This window comes from Suricata suricatta, chromosome 8, assembly GCF_006229205.1.
Source record: "Suricata suricatta isolate VVHF042 chromosome 8, meerkat_22Aug2017_6uvM2_HiC, whole genome shotgun sequence".
Lineage (NCBI taxonomy): Eukaryota > Metazoa > Chordata > Mammalia > Carnivora > Herpestidae > Suricata > Suricata suricatta.
The window spans coordinates 131958624-131964330 of NC_043707.1; positions in this window are offsets into that span (position 1 = coordinate 131958624).

Sequence of the window (5707 nt, forward strand, 5' to 3'; positions counted from 1 at the left end):
ACACACACACACACACACACACACACACACACACACACACTGCGCTTGAACAAGGATGGGGCAGAAAGGGAGAATACAAAGCAGTCTCCAGACTCTGAGCTGTCAGCACAGAGCCCAACACGGGTCTCGAACCCACGAACTGTGAGATCATGACCTGAGTCGAAGTTGGATGCTCAAGCAACTGAGCCACTGGGGGCCTCCAGTGGCTTGTACTTTTAAGCAGAGAGTTAAGGGTGTGCATATAACATACAAGCGAGGCAGGCATCAAAAAACCAGTTTATCCATGAATCTCTTCACATGTGTTTAACAGCTACCAAATATTTACTGAGCCCTCTCCAAATGCCAAGCCTACATAGAGTGCTGGGGGATATAATCAGAGGCGAAGGTAGACCCCATGCCTACCCTCATGGAACATCCAATCCTCGTGAGAAAACTGGAAAGAACCAAGTTAGTTAGCAATCATCGCCATGAAGATGACTTTGTGTTAAGTGTCTGTAAATTACAGAGATTCACAGGGCACGAGGAAACAGCCCGAGAGTAGATTTACATTTATGGTAATATACTTGGCAACTCTACCTCTAAGCAGATGGCCTCTATCATTAAAGTATATGAAGGGACAAAGGCCATGTTTTCCAGTCGGTGCCACATGTGTGCTGCGGGGATTATTATTTCTCTATAACTCACAATAGCGCTTACCATCTGACCTGTTATAAATTTCCAGATTTCACTTATTTATTATGCTCCTTGCCTCTTTCTATACTTTCTCTACAGTGCCCTCAGTGAGAGCAGAGATTTTTTTTTTTAATCTTTGTTTATGCTTATATCCCCAACAGCCAGAGCAGTGACTAGCAAATAGACAGTGCCCAACAAATATTACTGAATTATTCTCCTTACTTCTCCTTGAATTAGCATTTTCCTTATAGAATTCCTATAAGTTTCAGATGAATCTATCCTTTCCAACCAAGAATAAGGAAATCCTAGGCATTTTCAGGAAAACCACTGCACCAACCACAATTCTAAAGAACATTATCATCAAAACTGGTAGACAACAGAGTGGCTCTGAGCACTTCTGCTTCTCGCTAGGAGAGAATAAGATGGTTCAGAGGACCCTCCTGCCATGACTAACTAGAAAACTGAACAATACCTTAGAAACAAATATTTCTAGACTCTAAACAACAGACAGCATGATACTGTGATCCTTTAGAAAAGGGGGGTGGGGAGGAAGTTGAGTCTTATTATCACCAAGCATTCTGGGGGAAAAAAAAAAAAAGGATGTCCGGACTGGGGCACAGGGACAGGAACCCAGGGACAGCCCACTGATCTCACTGAGTCGAGAAGGCAGAGGCTGGGGGCAGGGGTGGGGGGGCTACACTTGCTACAGTATGCAAGACAGAGAGCTGAAGAGGAAAGCATGGCACGGAGATCTCTAGAAATCTGCAAAGAGGTCTCTTTGAGTTGTTGGCTCAATATCAATCCTGTATCTGAGTAGGATGAAACCCTACATGACCTGGCAAGAAAAAGTTCCAGGAGAGAAGAGCTATAGTCTGGGTAGCTGTAAGCCCAACAATTCCAAGAGACCTCACAAGGCCATAAACTGCTCGTGTACGCATCAGCCAAAGTGCAGGGACTTTGCTGGAATTCATGGCACATTCAGTAAAGGCTCCAGAAGGACCAGGCTTTAGAAATGAAGCTAAATGGGGTGCCTGGATGGCTCAGTCGGATGAGCGTCTGACTTCGGCTCAGGTCATGTTCTCACAGTTTGTGGGTTTGAGTCCTGCATCAGGCTCTGTGCTGACAGCTAGCTCAGAGCCTGGAGCCTGCTTCTGATTCTGTGTCTCCCTCTCTGCCCCTCTCCTGCTCATGATCTGTCTCTCTCTGCCTCTCAAGAATAAATAAATGTCAAAAAAAAAAAAAAGAAAGAAAGAAAGAAAAGAAATGAAGCTAAATGATCCACAGAATAAAGGCTACTCTAGGCCTATCCAAAAATAGTTTAAAAGTAAGCCTTGAAAGAATTGAACTGATCTGCAAGTAACGAAAATGTTTTCCAGGAAAAAATAAAAAATAAAACGACATTTTTTTTTTTGGTGTGTGTAGAAGTATGACAAAATCTAGCACCCAAAAAATGCAAAATTCATAAGGCTCAGTATTCAATAAAAAATTACCAGACATGTAAAGAAGGAAGAAAATGTGACTCATAGCCTGGAGAAAAATCAGTATATAGAAACAGACCCAGAAATAACAAGGGACAGTATTAGCAAAAATGGCTATTAAAACAGCTAGTATGGATATGTTTTGCATGTTCAAAGTTGTGAAATAAAACATGATTATAATGAGGAGAAAAATAGGATATTTAAGTCAGAACCAAATGGAGCTTCTAGGAATAAAAAGTACAATATCTGAAATGAGATTTTACTGAATGAGATTAATGGCAGATTAAACAAGGCAGAAGAAAAGACCAGTGAACTTGAAATTAAGGTAATAAAACTCTCTGGAATGAAAAAAATAGAGCCTCTTTGACAATGTAAAGCTATCTGACATACACATACTTGGAGTCTGGGGGTGGGATAGGGGCAGGGACAAAAATGGTATTTGAAGAAATAGTGGACAAAATGTTTTCCAAATTTGATAAAATTATAAACATACAAATCCGAGAATCTCAGGAAACCCCTAACAGGATAAACACAAAGTGCATATTATAATCAAACTGCTAAACACACACACACACACACACACACACACACACACACACACAGTGAGAAAATCTTTTTTTTTCTAAATTTTTTTGTTTTTTATTTATTTTTGAGAGACAGAGAGAGCTAGCGTGAGCAGGGGAGGGTCTGAGAGAGAGAGAGACACAGACTCTGAAGCAGGCTCCAGGCCAATGCAGGGCTCGAACCCATGAACTGCGAGATCATGACCTGAGCCAAAGCCGGATACTTAACCAACTGAGCCACCCAGGTGCCCCCAGAGTGAGAAAATCTTAAAACCAGCAAGAGAAAAAAGGCATGTTGCATTCAAAGGGACAGAAGTAAGAATGATGTCAGACATGTCACATGAATCTATGCAAACCAGAAGATAATCGGTGCATCTTTAAAATACCAAAAGAAAAAAGATACTTGTCAACCTAGAATTGTATAACCAACGTATCTTTCAGTAACAAAGGTGAGATCATGACTCTTTTTTTTTTAGATCAACAAAAGTTGAAAGAACTTATTACCAGTAGATTTTAAAAGAAATGTTAAAGGAATTTCTTCAGGCAGAAGGAAAACAGCATTAGATGAAGACTTTTATTTACAAAAATGAAAAAAAAAAAACCCAGAATACTTGAAAAGAGCCATATGTAACATTAAGACATTTTGTTTCATTGTTTAATTCTTTTAAAAGATAATAGATGGTTTAAGGGAAAACAATAACATATTGTGGAGTTGATCACATTTGTAAAAGTAAAACATACCACAGTACAAAGAACAAGAATGTTCACAAATTATTTGAAGGTGGACAGTGTTGTTAGATATGCCTAGTGTAAATCCTACAATAGGTGCTAAATAATAAATTACAAATAAACAATGGTGGTTTTGAACTACTGAGAATCAAACTTGGGAAACAGAGTTGCAACTGCAAGCCGCATGGTAGGAAGAATACCGGATATGACGTCAGAGCAGTTCCTCACTGTAAAGGGAGACTCTCAGCTCCTGGCCTGGACTGGGGGAGGAGCTTGGCCCAAACAGAGAAAGATGAACAAGAAAGTACCGGGCCTGATCCCTGCCTCCCCTGAATCTTTGTTCTCCAAAGGAGAAGGGTAGAAACACCTAGATGGATTTGGGGATCTGAAAGCCAAACTTAATGTCTTATATCCTGCCCTGGGCAGCTGGGTGGAGCAGGATCCATCATTGTGCATGCTGACATGAGGCACCCCGCATTAGGGCAGAAATGATGGCCACATGGCCACAGTGAGGATTTGAGCTAGAACTACGGCCTTATCACCATCATTGCCCAACCTACAGTCTTTCTTGCATCCCTGGGGATGAAGACATTTCCATTGAGTCCCGAAGAGACCAGAGGGAGATTTATCGAGCAAATAGACATGCCCAAGACAGGAAAATGCATAAGCCTCCTGAGAACCCAAAAAGAAGGAGAAAAGAGTGGAGAGAGGAATCTGAATTTATCTGCTATCTCTCCAGAAAAGATACTACGTTTTCAGTGAGAAGTGACTGAGTTATCATCAGTGGAAACATGGGCTCCAGGCCAAAGGTGAGTTCCATAGTAGAAAGTTAAAAACAACAACAAATGTTTTTTTCAGTAAATTTTTAAACACTCTACATTTCTTGCAAACAGGAAAGCTGAGGCACAGGTAAGGATGCTTATTCATCAGGCATCCAGATAATGTACCTAGGGTCTAGGACCAATCTCTGGATGATTCATGCCATGCTTTCCACCACCATTTTGTCTTCCTTCCCCCTACCTCCCAATGCAAGGACGTAAGGTTCTCAAAAACAAACCTGCCCCCTGAAGTCATTCCAAGGACAACCCAGTTCCCAAGTCCTTTGCTTACAGACACGCAGACATAACTATCAACAAAACTCCTTACATCATTTCTTAGAAAGGCGAAATTACTATCAATGCTTTCTACTCCACCTAGGCTAGTGAATTTTGGGTTCTCAATGCATCTATTATAGCTCTCTCTCTATTCTTGTTCCAGAAAACAGAGGCTCTACAATATGCTCTAAACTTCACTCTGTTCTAAATTCAAAAGACAAATTGAAAGAAGTCAGCACTCCCTCTTCTGCTCAAAGAATAGACACTTCCATTAAAGATTCACAATTGCTTAAAAAGCCATCTGTGATAGGTTTCATTATTGGTTCCCAAACTGCTCCTCTCTGAACCGATTCCTACAGAACCCTCCCTAGTGACACTCTGTGGTGGAGAAACATACTTCCTGCCTTAAATAATATCATGTTTTCCCAAGTGACTTGCTTTAGCCAATTACATGTACATAGACATGAACTAGGCCGTGCCCAAGCAGAAGCTTTAAGAGCAATTTTATGGTTCTCCTGTTATTCTTCCTCCTTTGCCATGAGAAGAGCTCGGATCCCAGAATGTAGAAAACATGTAAGTGAAAAGCACCAGTATTTGAGGGGAAATTTGTTACTGAAGCAGAGCCTAGTGAATGCTGTCTCATAGTCTCTGGATTAGGTGGTGTCTCCCTCAAAGGCAAGAATGGAAATCCGTTCACTATTTATTGATGGTGGTCATCAAGGAAAGCCACGCGGGAACTGTTTACTGTAAGTACAGCTGGTTTGAGAGCACAGATTCTTTTTTCACATAAAAAATTTTTAATGTTTTTATTAATATTATTTTGAGACAGAGAGAGAGTGACGGAGTGTGAATGGGAAAGGGGCAGACAGACAGGGAGACACAGAATCGGAAGCAGGCTCCAGGCTCTGAGCTGGCAGCACAGAGCCCGACGCGGGGCTTGAACTCACAAACCGTGAGATCATGACCTGAACTGAAGTCAGATGCTTAGCCAACGGAGCCAGCCAGGTGCCCTGAGAGTACAGATTCTAAACCCAGTGGGCTTGGGTCTCGATCTTACTAGCTATAATAATAATAATGACAACAATTACAATTTACTGAGCACCTATCATATGTCAGGGGCTTTTAAAACCTTTGTGCAGAATGATGAGTCACTATTAATGTGGGCCCTAGG